Here is a 21,954-nt window from a genome sequence, read left to right on the forward strand (position 1 = left end):
GCTGTGGCATGGTGCATGTTTTGAGCAACCATTCACCAGTATGAAGTTACATCCGAATGCAAACATTGACCTGATGTAAAAAGAAATGTGGTTCATCCAACCAGGTTACATTTTCATTCTTCTGCAGTCCAAACTTGATTATCCCTTGCCCACTAAAATCATAATTGACAGAGTCATTGGATCAATATAGAACCACCTTGGGGTTCTTTGCCTTGGAGCCCTATGTTCAACAATGTGTGCTGAGTGGTGTGCCCTGAAACATTTGTGCTTGTAGTAACAAATACCTATAGTCCCATCCATGCTCTTTTGGAAGTGACTGTAAGTTTTTCTTGGGTTGCAATCTAGTTTCCATTACCCAACATTGGTTCAGTTACATGTGATTTTAGTTCTTTAAATGGCGCAGAAAAGTTCAGATAAGTAAATACAACCCTATTAAAGTTTCCTGCCCTTACCTGTATTCATCAGTAATGTTTCCTTCCTTATGAATCCTGTTTCATTCCTGAATGTGTACTATTGGCCTTTCATTAATGTAACTTGTTCCCATTTCCAATTGCTCTGAATGTCATGGGTGTCCTCTGCAACAATTTTCATGTTATACAAGGCACATTTCCTACAGGAATCACCTTTAAAAAAGGTAAAGAGAGATTAAAGTGCATAGTAGAAGACTGGGTCACTGTATTCATCTTTGTACAGTTGATGTAACTGCCCCAGATTTAGATTCCCATATTTGCTTTAATTTGACATCTCATGTCTGTCAAGTATTAGTACTAGTACTAACTCTGTTGTCAATCTTCGTACATGAGCTGGTTTTATCTCCTGAACTGCAGTCGGTCACCTGGAGATACAAGTAAATGCATTGTATGTTTATGCACCCTCACTGTTTTTCATATAAATAGGCCACACCACAAACATGTTACAAGTACACAATTCTCAACTGTCATTTTAGCTTCTGCATCACTCTTGCTTGAACATGTTTTACGTTGTTCTGTACTCTAGTGTGGTGCATTCAAACACTTGCACAACAGTCAAGAGTTGAATTACATTGACGCATTGTCCATCACTTTATGTATACTACTGCTATCACATGCCCTGTGACACATTGTGGTGCATTCCATGTACTGCCACGTCTCAGTAACTGGTCAATATATACATTGTGCATTAGGAGCCTAAACTGCTTGGACAAGTTTTTGCACAACAAACTGATCAGCTCATAAATGTGTGTTTGTGCTACCTCTTTGTTAATGTTATCAGTGAGTGTAGTAGCCTCTGTAGCACCAAAACACAGCAATGACAGTGTTTTAAGCAGATGTCATAATTTCTCCTAACATGTGGGTTAGGCTGTTACTGTGATGATGGTCTCATGTATGACAAAAACTTTTACAAGTGATTTTCATACATCCTGTCATGTATGGATATATGAATTATTTTCTCATGCGTCTGTGGCTATGCAGACACTGGAGGAGCAGCAAAATGGGAGCAGTATGTATCTTGCACAAGTTGCTTGAATTGTGTGCAGTCATTGAACTAGTGCATAGACATTGCTCATCCCATCAGCACAAAAGAATTTGACTTTCAATTAAAGTAGTCATTTCAAGAGATATTTAGGAGACGGTAATATGTTGCACTGCTCTTCTTCGTACATGCTCTCAGAATTTCAACAATGAACATCGACGTGATGCACACTCCTCCTTTGTAGTGTCTGTAACTGGAGTTTGTTGACCATCTCTGTACCAGTGTCATGTTTGCTAAACAAAGACGTGACAGAAACATGTCATTCTTAGTTGGATCTTCTCTCTCCTATTAATCCTACCTGGTAAGTATTCGAGACTGACAAGTGTAGTTCACTTACTCCGTAATTAAGTGCATGAGTGTTATGAAGTCAGTTCTATTGTGAATGGATTACAGTTTTTTTACAATTCTTCCAATGAATCTCAGCCTGATTTTTTTTTCTACAGCTAGTTTAATGTGGTTGGTCCAGTTCAGGTTGCTCCAGATGATTACTCTTAGATGTTTCACAGATGTTACCATTTCCAGCGGTTTATTGCCAATAGTGCAACTTAACAGTAAAGGACCTTTTCGCCTATTTATGCAAAATACATTACATTTATTTATGTTCAGGGTCAAATGCCAGTCCCTGTACCAATTGTAGATTCTCTGTAGCTCTTCCAGCAATTCGCTACAATCTTCTAACCTTACAGTCTTCCTGTAGACATCATCATCTTTGTCTGTGGACAACTTAATGTGCCTTCTAACATTATCAGCTAGATCATTCATATATACTGTAAATAGCAATGGCCATATTTCCCAGCCTCAAGGCACTCCTAAAGTAACATAGACTTCTAGATTTTGCACGGTTAAGATCAAATTTTTGTGTACTGCCTACAAGGAAGTCCTGAATAGTCACAAATGTGGTCTAATACTTGGTAATCTCATTTTTTTTCATTAAACAACAATGCTGAATTTTACCAGATACTTTCTTGAAATTAGAAAACATGATATAAACGTGGGCACCATTGTCTACGGCTCTCTGCATCTCAGCAATGAATTGAGTTTCCCAAAATCCTTTTTTGTGGAATCCATTTTGATTTTTATTCCACAGAAAAGTAATGCATGGTTATAAAATTATTTCCATAAGTCTGCAAATGTGACTGACAGGGAGTGCAAACTAGCAAAGCAGGAGTGACTAGACAGAAAATAAAAGGCTCCAGAAGCTTGCATGAATATGGGAAAGATAAATGCTGTGTGAAGGAAAATTTAGTGACCTTTGGAGAAAAGAGAAGCCGATGTATGAATTCAGTAGTAAACAAAGAACGAAAAGGTGGAAGAAATATATATAATAGGAAAATGACCTCGAAGACAATATTATAAGAAGAGAAGAAGTAATAAATGAAGTTGAGATTGTGGATAATGAAACCGTGAGAAAAATTTAACAGAGTTCTGAAAGATGTAGATCGAAACAAGCCCCATGGGGTAGATTGAGTGTAGTAGAAGAATGTAATAATTCTTATTCCAAAGAAGGCAGGTGCTGACAAGTATAGATATTACTGAAGCGCTTGCTTGCAAAGAAAAATTGGTAGAAGACAATCTTAAGAATATCAGTTTGGGTTCAGAAGAAATGCAGAAACATGCAAGGTCATACTGACCCTCCACTTAATTTTACAAGCTGGACAGAAGAAAGGTATATCTACATTTATAGCATTTCTAGATTCAGATAAAGCTTTTGACAATGTGGACTTGAGTAGTCTTTGAAATTCTGAAGGTGGTAGGAGTAAAACACAAGGAGCAAAAAGGTTTCTACAATTTGTACAGAAACTTGATTGCAGTTTTCAGACTCAATTGACATGAAAATGGAGCAGTCAGTGAGAGGAGAATGAGAAAGGGTTGTACCTGTCACCAATGTTGTTCAAACAGCACATACAGCAGGAATGGAAGTTGAGAAATTTGGGAAGGGAGTTATATAAGTTTAGGAATAAGAAATAATAGAAGAGGTTATAAGAGAAATACGAACAAAATAAATGAAGGTTCTCAAATTAAATCAGGCAGCTAATTTATCATTGACCTTATGGAGGAATTCCTGTTGCCTTATAAGGCCCATGTGGGCAAGCCACTTGCTTTGCAACCCAAGCAGTGGCTTTGTTTTGTGTAGTGAATGCTTAGCTGCTTGCAAATAGAGAACCTTGCTTCCATCCTGCATCTTCATACGTCCAGTCAATCATATAAAACAATAGAGGACTGCAACTGGACAACAAGTATCATTCTTGTTAATATGGATCACAGTTCCTCCCCTCAAAGCTGGCTAGACTTGGCCTTTGTGTTCTCTCTTTTTTTTAAAAAAAAAAAAAGGGGGGGGAGGGGCGCTGGCACAAGCCCAAGAGGCATTCTGTGTTGGCTCCGATATGTTACAACATGACAGCATTTTGTACCTATTGCTAATGTGTAAGGAGACAACCATGTGACCAGTTTCCATGCTTCTAGGTTTGTGTAGACAGTACCAATTCCCCTTGTGTCCACACCTGACCATCCTTGTCCATTGCCTACTGTGCAAAACTGTATATTAGCAGGAGGAAATAAATGTACTAACAAAAGCAGACGGGGACAGAAACAAAAGGGAGGCTGCCAAAAGATGAGATCAGATTACCCAACTGAGGCACTGTTGGTGGTATAAACCAACTAAAATCATAATACACACTGAATAAAAGCAGCACTGGGTCTCTAGCAAATATTGTCACAAATATCTGACTCGTGTTAACTTCTTAATACTTTCCGTTGTTGACAAGCTTCAAACACTCTGACTTTTGCACACTTTAATTTTCCGGAAATCCTCTATTTTTGCCGTATCATTCCACAAACTCGAATTTTCTTGCGAAGTAACTTCTCTGCAAGTTCTACATTGTTATAACAATTATCCATGCAGAGGTGATGCCGCTTTCCATGAGAAGGTGTCAATAGTTCCATCACTGTTTTTGCTAAAGGTTGTCCAGCGCCGGAATATATCTTGAATGAGGAAATGTATCCCGTACTCGATTCGCACGACATCCAAATGAGTAAGCCATATTTCGTAATTTTCGACGGATTGTAAACTTTAAAATTTAACCGTCCATGCCACAGTATCATTCCTTCATCAGTTGAGATATCTTGACTTAGATTAAACGTTTCTTTATACTTTTTGGAAAAATAATCAATTACGAATTGCACTTTGACAAGCCGGTCGGCATTATCCAGTTTATTGTTGCTGTCAGAAAAATGATAATATATGTTTGAATCGGTTGCGGACATCGTTTTGCAAAATATCGGTGTGTGTATCAACAGATTCGTTGACCAATAATCATTGATCCCTGCTTTTCTTAGTTTCCATAAGGATAGCAAGCCCAATCCATTTTCTAAGTTTGGGGCCTTTAACGTCGACAAATTTGGCATTTTTTAAATCCAGTTTCCTTCTATTGCAATTTTGACTGTAGTACTTTTTGGTTTCATTGCTAATATATTCAAATAGATTTTTCCTAATATATAATTGTACGATATCCTCGACGCTCTGTGTATCTTTGGGAAATATGTTTGGACCCAGGGATCCTTCAAACTTATTATTTGTCCTTGGTAAATCAAAGTCTGACCACTGTGCACTGTCTTGTTCGTCTGATTCAGCCGAATCGGTTAGCAATCGAAGCGTTCGCCGAATTCTTCTTGGACGTATTTCACTATCTTCCTACGATTATGCTTCACTTTCATTTTTTTGATATCCAATGTCTTCTTCCCAATCAGCCAAGTTGTCCGGAACGTTAGACAAGACATCCACGCGTTCATCGTAAATAATCCTATTGTCTCTTTCGTCTGCCATGATGAAAGTGCACAACTACTTATAAAAACAAAACACTTGTTGATGTGTGTAACTTATTGTTACCTAACCAAAACACTAACAGAATGCAAAAGATACTAACGTGCTGTTGCCGGCCACTGCGTGATACTATGCTCACGACACCACTATGGTGTCGTCGGCCACTGAGCGATACTATGCAAACGACACCACTCTGGTGTCGCTGGCCACCGAGTGATACTATGCAAACGACACCACTGTTGTGTTGCCAGCTGTTTACCGCTATTTTGCACACAACACCACTGTGGTGTCACCGGATGGCATAGTGTTAAGTCAATACTGTACTAGCATTTTTGGTCTATTTATCTGGCCCAGGGAATCGTTTTTAGTACATGTTTGTGCTTACGATGTAGGAAATGTCTGTAACAATATAGTTAATTTATGATTACAGTAGTCACTGAAACTACATGATCAACACAGTCAAAGTGCATAATATAAATTGATGTGTGACATTGTACATGTAATGAAGGTCAAGGCAGGGGTAGCAATTTATAACAGTAAATGAGATTGCATGAGCAAACAAAGGATAATATAAAGTGACATAATTAACAATATTTGATAAATCAGATTTACTTATTATTATGATCCAGAAATTCACACAGTAGGAAGGGTGGTCAAGAAATAAATGTTTAAACTATATTAAATGTATATATACATTTAATTAAGAAAGCATGTAGCAAAATAATATAGCTCCAATATGGTGTACTCTTTTGCATATGTTTGTACTTATTGCCTTTACATGTTGATTGAGCTTCTGCATAGTTTCGTATGTGTGTAAATCATAGTTATGTTTGGAGATGTTTTCTTTTTTTAAGATGCTTCTTTTTGTAAAAATTGGTTTTTCTTGTGTGTACAAGCAAGCCAGAGGCAGTATTTTCAGACTGTTAGAAAAAGGGGTCTAGGAATCCCACCATTTGACGTTCTTTATCACCCAGATCATATTTTTCTCTATTTTAATTTTTTTTAATTAGTGGAATTCCAGCAGAAAATTATTCCATATGTCAGTAGTGATACAGTCTCGTTACTGGTGAGCAGCTTGTATTTTGGATGAGAGTGTTAACAGCAGATGTAAGTGTATTCAGTTTTACATTTAAATTGTGAAGGTGCATCTCCCACTTCAAATCCTCATGAATGTGTGTGCCTAAAATTTTACATATGTTTGAGACATTATTTCCTTCATTGTGGAAAACAGGTTTGCTGGTTGGAGGTTCTGTGGAGTGTGGAAATTAACTGCCAGCTTTTTCCAAAATCTGATGAGGAGCCTGTTGGTCACAAACCATTGTGCTGAACTATACATAACCAGTGTTGCAGTTTCGTGCAGATTTTCCTCACTGTGCGATTTCATTAGACTGTTAATGTCATCTGCAAAGAGGTGTGTTGTTCCACCACAGATTAGTCATTAGCCAAATAATATTTCTTTTCCCTGAACTTTACTTCCTACTCCAAATTATTCTTTGATTTCTTTTACTAAAAGCTCAATGTACAGGTTGAATAACGTAGAGGATAGGCTACAACCCAATCTCACTCCGTTCTCAACCGCCGCTTCCCTTTTGTGCCTCCCGACTCATATAACTGCCATGTGTTTTCTGTACAAGTTGTAGATAGTCCTTCACTCCCTGTATTTTAATCCTTCTACATTCAGAATTTCAGACAGATTGTTCCAATCATCATAATCGAAAGCTTTCTCTAGGTCTACAAATGCTATAAACGTAGGTTTGCCTTTCTTTAATGTCTTCTAAGATAAGTTATATGGTAAGTATCACGTCGCGTGTTCCTACATTTTTCCAGAATCCAAACTCACCATTCCTGAGGTCGGCTTGCACCAGTTTTTCCATTCTTCTTCTGTAAAGAATTCATGTTAGTATTTGCAACCGTGACTTATGAAATTGATAGTTCGATAATATTCACACCTGTCAGCAACTGATTTCTTTGAAATAGGAATTATTACATTCTCCTTGAAGTCTGATGGGTATTTCGCATGTCTCATACATCTTTCGCACCAGATGGGAGAGAACTGTCATGGCTAGCTCTCCTAAGCTATATGTTTTTCTGACAGAGTGTCGTACACTTGCAGGGCCGTGTTTCAACTTAGGTCTTTCAGTCCTCTGTCAACGTCCGGCCATCCTGATTTAGGTATTCCATGATTTCCCTAAATCGCTTTAGGCAAATTCTGGGATGGTTCCTTTGAAAGGGCATGGCCGACTTCCTTGCCCGTCCTTCCCTAATCCGATGAGACCAATGACCTCGCTGTCTGGTCCCCTACCCCAAACACCCCCCCCCCCCCCACCCCCTCCTCTGTCAAAGTCTTCTCACAGTATCATGTTTCCCATCTAATCTGCTTCTACATCCTTTTCCTTTTCTGTAATATTGCCATCAAGTTCACCTTCCTTGTATATATCCTCAATATACCCCTTTCATCTTTCTCTTCTTTGCTAATAGTGGTTTTCCGTCTGAGCTCTTATATCATGCAGCTGCTTTTCTTTTCTCCAAAGGCCTCTATAACTTTTGTGCTGGTGGTATCCTTTTTTCCCCTAGTGAGATATGCTTCTAAATCCTTACATTTGTCCTCTAATCATTACTGCTTAGCCATTTTCCACTTGGCCTCAATATCATTTTGTTGATGTTTGTATTCCCTCTCACCTGCTTCATTTGTTGCATTTTTATATTTTCTCTGTTCATCAATTAAATTCAATATCTCTTGTGTTATCCAAGGATTTCTAATAGGCATTGTCTTTTCACCTGTTTGATCATCTGCAGCCTTCAGTATTTTATCTCTTAAAGTTACCCATTCCTCCTCTACTCTATTCCTTTCCCCTGTTGTAGTCAACCATTGTGTAATGCTCCCTCTGAAACTCTCAACAACCTCTGGCTCTTTCAACTTGTCCAGGTCCCATTCCCTGCAATTTTTTAGTTTAATCTATAGTTCATAAACAATAAATTGTGGCCAGAGTCCACATCTATCCCTGTAAATGTCTTAATAGTTTGAAATCTGGTTCCAAAATATGTCATATCATTATACAATTAATCTGAAACCTTCCGATGTCACCATGTCTCTTCCATGTATTCACTCTTCTTTCATGATATTTAAATTTCAGGTGATAGCAATGATTAAATTATGCTCACTGCGAAATTCTACCAGGTGGCTTCATCTTCCATTCCTTTCCCCCAGTCCACATTCACCTACTATTTTTACTTCTCGTCCTTTTCCTACTTAAGACATGAAGCTGACACCTATTACAGATATTTAGCTACATTGTTGAATACACAGGTACACAAATGACTCAATATATCCATACAAAAGATTCTTGCAAGCTTGAACTGAGGGCGGGTATGTCACCTCTAACATATCCTGCTTTAGAATCTGTCTGGTAAAGTTTAGGGCAGAAACCCAATTCATATCATTTGACATTCTTTTCTATTTAACTAATTTTATTGTAGAGTGATTGAACATTCTGAGAAATTAAAGTGTAGGTACAGGGAATATGTCATTTCTTAGTTGATCACTTACTTTTTGCACTAATTTGTCCAGTGGGGAAAAAAATCCTAATTGTTCCAGGGATGAGATTCTTGGTGTTAGACTTCTGGCTTGTTTGTTCATTCGAAGTGGGATGATGCCTTTGCTCTGTTGAAATGTTTTCAATTTCTACTTAATTAAGTTCTTTTTTACCCATTTGTACATTAATGACTGCCTTGTTGTTGTATTTATTGGTTTGGAATTCAGCTTGGTAAAAGTGTTTCTTCCATTTTGCTTGTTTCTGCTTACATACTGGTCCGTGATTGTCTGTCTGTTCTTGCTTGATACATCCATTCCAAAATTCTGAACCAGTCTCTTCCTATGACTATTTGTATCCGTATTAATTTTTTCTAACATGAAGTGATTCACTGTCTTAATTTTTCAATTTAGCCCCCAGCCATCATGTCGGAGATGTACTGGATGAATTATTACATTCATTTTGTGTTTTAGTTTAAGTAAGCATTCCAGACAATCCCTCATATTCCTCTGCAATTCTTCCAGAGGGCTTTTGGTGTCACTTGAGTCACCAATAATGATTGATGTACTCTCCACTGAGAACTTATTTCTCAATTTGTCTGCATTTTTAACAACTTCATTGATATTGATTGATGAACCAGGATTGTAATACTTTGCACACTGAAATGATTATGCAAGATGTCTTGTACTATCCCACAGTTTCTTCCTTGACTATGAACTTCATCGTGTTGATTATTTGCTGACAATGCCCCGCACTTTTCTTTTCCAGTTGTCGGTGAATCACTTAATTCAGGATAATCACACAGATTATTTTGCACTTAAAATGTATTGTGTGTTGCAGTTTGTTCATCTGTATCTTTAACAGCAGTTATTTTAGGCCTTACACACATCTAACTCAGGTACTTCAGTACATCCTGTTCATAGTTAAATCCCTTAATTTAAGCTAAATTTCTTTTTTCAGCAGTTTCTTAATTTCATCATTGTATGTCACTTTAGATCACTTGTTGGAAAAGGGCAATGTCTCTGGCAGAATTTTGGCATGTTTTGCTTTATCATCAGTTCACATTTTGCTTCTTGAAATTTATTAATATCCATTTTTAGTGCACTTGCAATAAATTGCTAACTGGATATGTGTGCATTTAGTTTTCAAATCTCATTCTTACAATTTGTGCTGGAAATATTCACCACCACCCCCCTCCCTTTTCTTTTTTAAGGTGATGCAGGAAGTACTTGTAGATGGACCGCCATTGTACATTTTGAATCATATTCAGTGCAAGACTGTATTTAAGTCATCTCACATATGATTTCTGTGTAATGACAGTAAATTTTGCTTCCTTTTTTCTTTTTGAGTGGTAAAATAAGTCAGCATAATGCAGAATGAAATTATGTGTGTGCTGTGAATATGCCACATTCATTTGACACTGTGAGCAGACTGGAGTGACGCCATGGTAACATAGTATTATTTTATGGAATAGGAGAAAGTAAGACACAATGAAGAGGCCAAAAGAGAACATATAAAGGCAGCTGTTAACTCCATTAATGCATATCTTGAATATATTTGTGACCAGGGCAAGCAAAGTAGCACTGAAGCTGTACTTCATTTAATCACAGTCCTCATCAGCACTTTGATGACCTCTCTTCATACTTGTGTGAATACCTTCTCCATTTCATTCTTTATAATACACATTTTGCTTTCAATCCTTCATAGATTTTTCTGTACTGGACAAGTACTTAAATTGGTGTAAAAATACTGTATCTATGCTGTTGTGTATATTTTGTACTTTATATTTTACATGAACACAGAAAGCTTCCAGAGACATTGTAAGGAAACTGGTCCAGGGGTTAGTTTTGCCCATCTTAGAATATTGCAACATCCTAAAACAAGGTCCAAATGCTAACAGTCCTTGGCGTTTTGACATTGCTCTAAATTCCTGTATAAGGTAATTATTGTTACACCACTGAATGATCACACTGACTCTCTGTTGTGACAACTATATGCTTTCCATCAATTCCAAAGGGCTATTAATGCCATTCTGTGTGCTGTGTCATCACATTCCCCAATATCTATCATTAAATACACCAATCCTACATCAAAAACGTTCATAAGGTACCATATCTTTGTTACAAATTACTTTAAATCCCTCCTCATACCACAAGTGTTTATGCCATATCTTCTGTTGCAAGCATTTGGCTACTGAACAATTTGCCCTGTAACATCTGAGAAGATGCTGTTTCGAAAATGACATAAAGACACCTGTCACTTGTTGCCAAGATTGTTTGTACAATGATATCCAGTCTCATTTTTATTGCCAAAAGTCTTGAGAGATATCGTAACTCCTTGCCTCAGTTTTTACTTTTACTTTGTTCATTGTAAGTTTTAGTTGTATCAGTGTTGCTTGGGCTTCGTGGTGAAAGATCTGGTAGTGACTATTGGGGAAGCAAAAATAGGTTGGACCCTAAAATCAACTGTGCAATCAAGGATGACACCAAGCTAATTCCTGGGCACACTTCACCTCACAAACATGATGGTAGCCACTCTTTGAGCAGTACAGGCAGCCCTGTTGAATTAATATATGCAGAACTTCAGAAGAGTCTCGCAACAGAAAGTTCTAGCATTCACTGCATGGTTCACTTCTCAGTGTTTCCAGTAAAAAACTACACTAGTGATTCCCAGGTATCTCTGTATCCAGAGTACTATGATTTCCAGTATTTGCCCAAGCGCTTTTCAGAATAAACTAACTTCACACCTGTGCTTTGCAACAGATGTTAAATAAGCTGTCTTTGCATAGAGTCGCCTTTAAGGATTCGGTACCTCAGTCAGCGAAAACAGAATCCTTAGCATATCACTTTGTCAGTAAATACACATTTCCTCCATAAGAAGGTAAGTATAAATGAAACCTATTGAAAGAAGCAAAGCAATTTTGTTAAATTTTTAACACATAACCCAAAATCAGTAAATCCGTGTATCCTAACCAAGTACATTCAATTTTAGTTTGTATCTGTAAAGATAAGATTGCAGCACTCACTCTGTCACTGATGTAAGCTTTTGACAGTACTTCTGTCACTGAGGTGAAAAAAAAGAAAACTAACATTTCTATCTATTGGTTCTTGGTATACTATACCATCACTATGGTAAACATCTGATCTACTAAGCTGAACAGTCTCCTGAAACTTTAGGCCAAGGTAACTTGTATTTCTGTGATCCAATTTTGATGAAATAAAGCCTATATATTGCCCCAAGCCATGCTCAAATTACCTGTAAAAACCCAGTGGCAGTTCATATAGGAGTTTTGGTGATGTGTGTCCAAATAGATATGATGGTTTTAGAGACAACCTAAAATCACAATATTCCCCCCTCCCCTGTGATCTGATTTTGAAGAAATAAAACCTGTACATTGCTCAAAGCTATGCTCAAGTTGTCTGTGAAAACACTATGAAAGTTTGTATAGTAGTTTTAGAGATGAGCATGTTCAGACAGACAAGATAGTTTTACAGATTTTTATTAGTATAGGTGTTCCGACAAACAGAATTGCATAATAGCTATAGACGCATAGCAACAGTTACTGAAACCAGGTGTATCTTGGACAGTACAAAGGGTAACAACCATAATAAATTTGAACATTTTCATAAGAATAAATTTGAACCTTTTTATAAGAAGACAAGCAAGTTGTTGAATAACGAAAATGAACTTTTTCCATATCACTACAGGAAACTGAAAAACATTATGGTGTTCTAACCAACCTTGGATTTTTTACAGCATGTTGTATGTAATAGTATTGTCATTTGGCAGTCACAGAAATTGCACAGACAAACACATATCCCATTACTGCAGGCATAGAAGAAAGGAGGAGTGGTTATATGTAGGAAAAGATGAAGAAAATCTGAGGCCCTAGAACTAAACAAATACGTCATTGAACAACTCTTTGAGTGCTGCACTTCAGTAACAGACATGGAAATATAAAAGACAGTCCTGTCAATGTACAGGCCCACACCAGGAAATTTTCTAAACTTATTCAGGTTAGTGGAGAACAAACTAAGAAGACTTCGTAAAAATAACTAGGAAGCAATTGCACGTTGTGATTTCAAAATTTATTTCGTCTCGGATACTACTTGTTGCAGATTTCCAGCTTTAGTTTGTTCCCTACAGCAGTGTTCACGACAAGAACAGGACAACAGAGTGGGACAGCAATGTGTAATTCGTTTGTAATTTTAACTTCCTTTTGTAAAACAAATGGTTTGTCTGCCCGTGATGGACTAGTGGCACCAGTAAATCATAGCGATAAAAAATATAATTGGATAGGTAAAAAATCAACTCATCAGGTGGCAGCAGAAAACACACATAAAAGACTGTTGTAATTGGCAAGCTTTTGGAGTCAGTGTGTGTTCTGCCACTGCTTGATGAGTAGATTTTATATCTATCCAACTGTATAATTTTTTCAATAATTGATTGTTGTCGATGTTATAGTGATAAATCAGATAGAGCTAATAATGGAGTAGTACAATTTCAGAGAATCATAAATGCTTCCTTTACAGCAGGTATGGGACAGTTACGCTAAATCTGAGACAAAGGGTGGGTAACATGTGGGATCAAAGTTTTTGTACTACTAAGAGAGAGCTCCATTTAATGCAAAGTACTAACTTTGTCAGGATTTAAAAATACACAAGCAGTGCTGTGGAATTCTACACCATGTCACAAAAATAAATAAATAAAAGAATGAATAAAAACTATGTGCTATACCCAAAGAGTACATTGAGGTGACAAAAGCCACGGGTTAGCAATGTTCACATATACAGATGGCAGTAGTATTGTGTACACCAGGTATAAAAGGGCGGTGCATTGGTGGAGTTATCTTTCATACTCAGGTGATTCATGTAAAAAGGTTACATGACAGGAATCAGCAGACTTTGAGCGTGAAATGGTAGTTACAGCTAGATGCATGGGCCATTCCATTTCAGAAACTATTAGGGAATTCCATATTCCAAGATCTGCAGTGTCAAGAGTGTGCTGAGAATACCAAATTTTAGACATTAGCTCTCACCATGGACAATGCAGTAGCCGATGGTCTTCACTTGACTATTGAGAGTAGTGGCGTTTGTCTGGAGTTATCAGTGCTAGGAGACAAGCAACACTGTGGAATGGCTGCAAAAATCAATTTGGGACTTATGATGAATGTATCCATTAGGACAGTGCTGCAAAATTTGGCGTTAATGGATGATGGCAGCAGACACAAAAAAAAGAGCCTTTGCTAACAGCACGACATTGCCTGCAGTGCCTCTCCTGGGCTCGTGACCATATGGATGCTAGATGACTGGAAAACCATAGTCTGGTTAAACGAATCCTGATTTATTGGTAAGAGCTGATGGTAGGGTTTGATTGTGGTGCATATTCTGGGAAGCCATGGCCCCAACTTGTCAACAAGGTGCTGTGCAAGCTGCTGGTGGCTGCATAATGGTGTGGGCTGTTTTTACATGAAATTGATGTGGTCCTCTGGTCCAACTGAATGGACCATTGACTGGAAATAGTTATGTTCAGCTACATGGAGACCATTTGCAGGCATTCATGGACTTCATGTTCCCAAACAATGATGAAATATTTATGGATGATAATGTACCCTGCCACCAGGCCACAATTGTTTGCAATTGGCTTTAAGAACATTCTGGACATTTTGAGTGAATGATTTGACCAGCCAGATTCCTGACATGAATCCCATTGAACTTTTATGGGACAAAGTCGAGAGGTCAGTTTGTGTACAAAATCCTGCACCAGCATTGCTTTCGCAGTTACGGACAGCTGTAAAGGAAGCATGGCTAAATAATTCTGCAAGGGACTTTCAACGACTTTTTCAATGTGTGCCACATAGAGTTGCTGCACTACGCTGGGCAGGAGTTCTGACATGATATCAGGAGGTATCCCATTGCTTTTCTCACCAAAATGCTTCGTAGAATTTATATCAGTTAGAACAATGTTTCCATTGTCACTATTTGAACACAAAAATCAGTCAAAGTTCCTTGCAGGTTGAGAGTTTAGTGCACAACAAAAGCTTATGGTGTGTTGTTACAAGACTGAAAAGTGAGAAATTGTGAAAGCTCTTGTGTAGCACCCAAGTATTGCCATAATGCTATGAGAAATCCAGCCAGAAACAAACACCAGACATAGTTTGAGTTTACATATTAGCTCATCAACAGAATGATGGATGGCGTCTATCTAGTAAGTGTGCAGGATGAATACTGGCTTTGTTATTTTTGCAGTGTGGGCAGCTGTACCCCATCTCAAAGACCATAGGATCACACCATGTGACACGATACACAGTGAAAGAGGGCATGTCTGGCTCGTTGTTGTGTACTCTCTGCCTACTGCGAGTATATGTGGCACCGCTAGTTGTGGATGCGGATGCATGGTATTGCTTTCTGGGTTGCGAGCTATATCGACATTCCCAAGCTGAAATGTTCTTAAAATAGTAAGTGTAGTAAATTCTTTTAGTATCTTAATATCTAGCGATTTTTAATTTACTGCACGATTTCTACAGGCAATCTGTTTAAGACTTTCACACCAGTTAGAGAGCTAAGGGTCCATTTCCTCTGAAATTGTACATGGGGTTAAAAATGACTTGACTTGTGCAGATTCTGGCGATGAAGTAAGCTCGACACCTCTAGTGTAGATGGACCATCCATCATCTCAATGTCATGGCAGGGCAGCTGGACAAGAAGAGAAGACGCAGTTGGGTCTTTGTAATTGCCATACATGGGAACATTATCAATGCCGTGTGGTCATCAGGCCGGGCAACTAAAGCAGAGGGTTGTTGGAGGGAAAAAATGAGGCCTCCTGTTTCGGAGGCAGAAGAGGGGACCACTTCATGCTCCCTCAGATTGGAAGTGGTGACTGTGATCATCCTGCTGCAGCAGTACCAACTGAGGGGCGCAATTGGGACATGAACAGGGAATCTATTGACTGTTTTGATCTGTTCATATTGTGGTGTGAAAAGATGGTGGCAGTATTATGCTGGGAAATATTGGTGGCAAGAATCATATGGTTTCCAGGAAGTAGGGCACCAAACAAGAGTACATTTAAGAATGTGAAACAAATTGTCACGTGTGGGAGACCAAACTATCTCAGACCTCTTTTCTGGAGGGCATTGACAAATTGTGCAATCTGTGCTACGTTTGATATAAACTTCACATAGTTCATCTTGGCCCTGAAAGATTACAGTTGTTTTTAAGTTGAATTGTGAGATCATTTCGTCAATGACCTTGTAACTCATTTCGGATGTCAGTTAATGTTTATGCTTCAAGTTCAACAAATTCGGTGAAAAGCACAAAACTTAAAGATTCTCTGTCAGTGAGAAGTCACCACAGTGATGATGGTTGAGTTCCATGTGCTCACAAGTCCCAAATTGACTAACTAAACTGACTCACCTGCTTCTGCCATTCACTGCACATAAGCAAATCTGCAGCCTCTAACCCACCTGCCGTACCTCAACTGCCGAGTTCAGACATTGTGCACCTGTTGGTGATAAACACACAACTTTTGAATGAAATTATGTGCCTAGGAACACGTCGGTTGGCCAGCAAATAAGTACCAATCACATGTGATAAAAATAGATTAAATTCATGTACATCAGTATCATCGTAATTCAATAATCTTTCACAGAAGCCACTCTACTATGGGGGCCCAGCCTTTGCAGCAGTTTTTCCCTACCATGCTGCATGTCTATCCTCTTGCTACTCTTTTTCCCCTCCCTTGGGGAACATGTCTGGGGTGTTATCGGGAATGTTCTGCATTGTCGTTGCTGACGTAAGAACAGTCTCACCTTTGTTTTTTGCTACCTTTTCCTTTCTTTGTTTCCCTTCTCCTCTCATTCCTCCGCTATGGCATTTGAGGTTCCTCTCACTCCTGAAGGTCAGCCTATACGTCTGACGCATAACAGGTGACTGGGTAATGCATAATTCCCAACCCCGGGTCGACAGGTGGGGTTCACACATACCCCATGGTACAGGCCAGGCCCAGGGAGGGGTGACTGCCTGAGCTGCAGCCTTCCCAAATTGCTGATTGGTCCATCCATCAGGGGTTTGGGAGATGTGACCTGAGGTGTGAACAATCACCAAAGGCAGGTGCGCCCCATTGTGAAGCGGCCCCCAGTTGGAAGGAGCGTGCCATCGGAGATGTTGGCAATCGTGGGGGATTTTCTCACAATGAATCGGTCATCTTCCCAATCAATGTCTACAAAACATAAACATAATGAGGCTAATGATTCAAAGACCTTTCCCCCTGCACCATAGTTCCTCATGGTCTTATGTACTGAAGACGATCAGTCCTTCACCATGGTGAATCCGTCTATTATTCAGAAATGTGTTGATGCAATTGCCAGCCCTGTGAAATCCTGCTCTCGTTTATGGAATGGCACTTTGCTTTTTGGAAACTACTTCTGATTCTCAAGCACAACAACTGCTTGCTGCCTCACTTCTCCACGGCTACCCTGTTCATGTCGAGGCCCATAAAACTTTGAATCCTTCCCGTGGTGTAATTTACACCAGGCTGCTAGATGGTCTAACCAAGGCCGAAATCCAATCTTATCTCTCTGATCAGGGTGTCATTGCTGTCCATTGGTGCTTCCGTCCAAGATCAAAGCAGGCTATGAAATTATCACAGTCCGTCCGTACGTTCAGAACCTGAAGTGCTGCTACCATTGTCATTGTTCCCACCACACTAGAATGTCTTGAAGACACCCAGCCAAATACTTAACCTGTGGTCGGGATGCGTATGAGGCTGATTGTCTGCCTCCTCCTCCCAGCTGTATTAACTGCAATGGTGGCCATGACGCTTTCTCTGAGGATTGTCCCATGTATCTTGATGAGCAGGCTATCCAAGAGATCCAGGGAAAGGGAAAGGTGCCTTACCCAGTCGCTTGCAAGTTACTACCTAGTCGCAAACCCTTTGTTCTCTGTCTGGCACCTATAGTTCTGTTTTTGTTACCCCTCGCTCCTTGAAGGACACGGCCACACAGACATGCGATCTCCATTTCAGCAATTCAGGTTGTGACATCGCCCAGTGTCAAGGTAGGTGGGGAAGGAAAAGGCAAACTGCAACAGCTTGAAGATGGGTAGTCAGGGAGATGGGTTGACTACGAATGTCAACCTGTATGAGCAGCATGATGCTTCCATGAGATGGAGTGCCGACTTCAGTGGGAAGGTCAAAACGAATTGGTAAGAAATGTGAAAGCTCAAAGCGGTCATGAGGGTGCAGATTCATTTCCTGAAGGCAGATGCTAAAAGGGGCCATAAACCCTCTTTGTGGGAGTGAAGGCTGCGAACATTCCATTGGAGGAGATTCAAGATCGGGAAGAGACGTAGGGGTGTCACCACGGTGGCTGCTGAGTGACAGCCTGTAAAGCATCAAGCTGTGCAACAAGCTGTCAAACTCTCCCCTCAAGGGGTGAAGCCACCAGATACACAACCAGTAGGCTGGAAAGGACAGGAGGAGTACCCCCATAAAGACTTCCTTTGTCCCTCCAGCCGAACAACCCCTGACCCTTCCTCTAACCAGAAAGGCTCGAAGAAGTCCACCAAAGGCAAACAATCTTCTCCTTCGCCAACTCGAAGATCCTCTTCAGCAGTGTCACCACGTTATACCTTAGCTTGGCCGGCCTCTGTGTCCCCGGTGTGCACCACCAACCATTTTTCAGCGTTGGACTCCATAGACCAACTGCACTCCCATGGTGCAGGATCCTCTTGTTTCTGTGCCCTGTAGTAGCAACTCTCACAGTCTGTCACTCGGCAGCCGCCAAGGTGACACGCCTACTTCTCTTCCCCATCTTGACTCTCCTCCAATGGAACATTCGCGACATTCGGTCCTACAAAGAGGATTTATGGCTGCTTTTAGCATCTGCTTTGAGGAAATGAATTTGCGCCCTCATGACCGCTTTGAGCTTTCACATTTCTTACTGATTCATTTTGACCTCCCGCTTGAGGTTGGCACTCCATCTCATGGGGGCATCATGCTGGTCATATGGGATGACATTCATAGTCAACACATCTCGAACCTGTTGCAGTTCACCTTTTCCTTCCCCACCTGACTTTTTCCCTCTACCATTTATGTCCCTCTGTCATTCAATGTCACCAGGGCAGACTTCCTTCATCTTATTGGGCAGCCACATCCCCCATTTTTGCTACCCGGTGACTTAAATATGCATCATCCCCTTTGGGATCCTCCCAATACCTTTCAGAGAGGTGCACTCTTGGCTGACCTTCTTAACCAACTCAACCTCTTCTGCTGTAACACTGGAGCACCCACTTTCCTTTCCAACTCTTCGTACACCTATTCCCATTTGGACCTATCCTTCTGCACTGCCCAGCTTGCCCATCATCTTGAGTAGTTCATTCTTTCTGAACCTACTTGAGCGACCATTTCCCATGTGCTGGCTTGACTGGCAGCTTTACTCGTCCCTGGCAACCTTTGAAGAACAAGATTTCCCCAGTTGTGAAGACCAGGTGGAATATCTCACAAACATTATCCTTACTGCTGCAGAACATTCCATTCCTCACACTTCCTCTTTACGGTGTCATGTCCCAGTCCATTGGTGGACTGAGGCATGCCACAATGCAATTCATGCATGGAGACATGCTCTCCTCATTTTTAACCATCATCCTATGATGGCAAACTACATTCATTATAAACAGATTCTTGCAAAGTGTCATTGCATTCTTTGGGATAGCAAAAGAGCTAGCTGTATTTCATTCACTAGTTCTTTTAACAGTTCCATCACTTTCTCTGTCATGTGAGCCAACCTCCGGGACCAATATCCACACCCCAATTTCTAGACTGACAGTTGCAGACGATGTCATTGTGGAACCTATTGCATCTTCAACACTTTGGGCTGCCATTTTGCCAAAGTTTTGAGCTCTTCCCACTATCACCCTGCCTTCCTCCATCATAAACGAGCGGAGGAGGCTCGGGCGATATCCTTCTTTGCTGCGAATCATGACTGCTGCAATGCTGCCTTTACTATGAGGTAGCTAATCATGCTCTCGGTTCATCCCGATCCTCCACCTCAGGGCCAGACACTTGCGGTCAAGCACTTTCTCCTTAACACGTACAACCGCATCTGGGCAGAGGTCACATTTCCCGGACACTGGCATGAAGCTACTGTCATACCCATACCTACGTGTGGTAAGGACAAAAACCTTCCTTCTATCTACCACCCGATCTCTCTTAGCAAGTGATGGAACGTATGATTCATGCGCGGCTGTTATGGTGGCTTGAGTCTTGCAATTTACTGACAAATGCACAATGTGGATTTTGAGTGCAGCATTCTGCAGTTGACAATCTCATTACTTTGTCCACCCATGTCATGAATGGTTTTCTACAGAAATTGCAGAATGTGGCCATGTTTTTCAATTTGGAGAAGGCTACAACACCTGCTGGAGAACTGGTATCCTCCACACTCTTTACACGTGGGGCTTCCATGGCCACCTGCCCTGTTTGCTTCAGGCATTTTTAAAACACCAAGTTTTCAAGGTGCATGTGGATTCTGCCTTGTCTGACACCTTTATCCAGGAAAACAGTGTGCCTCAGGGGTCTGTCCTTAGTGTTGTCCTCTTTGCTGTTGCCATTAATCCTATAATGGCCTGTCTCCGCCTGGCATCTCTGGCTCCCATTTTGTTAACGATTTTGCTCAAACTCATTCAGTGCCCTTCAAAGTTTATGTGTGCTGTACACCTCCCCATCCCTTAGTGAAGCAGGTCCAGGAAAACTGTCACTTGCTCTCTCTTGGTGGAGTCAGTGTGATGTTTCTGTGGGTTCCTGGTCATATCAGTCTGCCAGGAAACGAGGCTCCTGATATTACTGCCTAGGCTCCAGTCATTGTACCTCAGCCCACAATTTCCTATATTCCCTTTGATGATCTTTGTGTTGTTGTCTGTCAGGAGGTGGTGTGCCTAGGGCATCGCCAATGGTCCTCCCTTCACTGGAATAAGCTCCAGCTTATTAAGCCTCTCCCAGCGGCTTGGATGACCTCCTCTCAGCCCTCCCACCGAGAGGAGGTCATTTTAACTAGTCTGCATATTGAGCACTGCCTTGTCAGTCATCGTCATTTGATAAGTTGCGTTACCCCACCACTTTGTACACTTTGCGCCCAAGTTTTAACTGTCCACCACTTCATGATGGAATGCCCATTTTTTAACTATTTACAGTCCCTCTTGGGTTTTCCATCTGAATTATTGGCCGTTTTAGCAAATGACGTGTGGGCTGTCGACTGCATTGTACTTTTTATCCACTAAAGCAATATGGTAAAGGCCATTTATTTCCATTTTTTGATGTCTGTTTCTGTGTGGTGTCCTTTAAAGCCCTTTCTCCACTCCTGATTTTAGCTGTCTTCTATTATTTCAATTGGGACTGACATATAGTCGTTTTTTAACTCCTCACTGTCTTTGTGTTCTATAGCTTTGACTTGAGTGTGTACGACCCCAGTTGTATTTTGCACCCTAAAGCAAAACAAAACCAAACCAAACCAAACTGAAGCCACTAATTCAAAGTAATTGTGTGTCCAATGTAACTTTGATGAACTAGTGACCACAGTGGGATATCACATGAGACTTTATACATGCAACACTAGGATAGTATTGAGATTGTCTCTCATAGCACTCCACGGTATTCTCAATGATGATTAAATCTCCACTCTCAATCTTGGTCAGAAGACCATCTGGATTATCTACCATAACGCTGTGGATATACGCAATAAGATAATAATTGTATCGATACTTACCAGTTCCAATGAAAGATCTTACACAATAGCAATAAGTAAACTTTGTTCATCTGCTCTAACCATGTCTAAACCTTCTGTCACAGCTCAAATACAACTTTTGAGCAACAAGTCAGTCACGTGCTACACATCTGTACTTGGTGTAGGTGGTGGTTGTTGTTGTTGTTGTTGTTGTTGTTATCTTCAGTCCAGACACTGGTTTGATGCAACTCCCCATGCTACTCTATCCTGTGCAAGCTTCTTCATCTCCAAGTAACTGCTGCAACCTACGTCCTTCTGAATCTGCTTAGTGTATTCATCTCTTGGTCTCTCTCTCTCTCTGCGATTTTTACTCTCCT

This window comes from Schistocerca serialis, chromosome 7 (assembly GCF_023864345.2).
Source record: "Schistocerca serialis cubense isolate TAMUIC-IGC-003099 chromosome 7, iqSchSeri2.2, whole genome shotgun sequence".
NCBI classification, from domain to species: Eukaryota; Metazoa; Arthropoda; class Insecta; order Orthoptera; family Acrididae; genus Schistocerca; species Schistocerca serialis.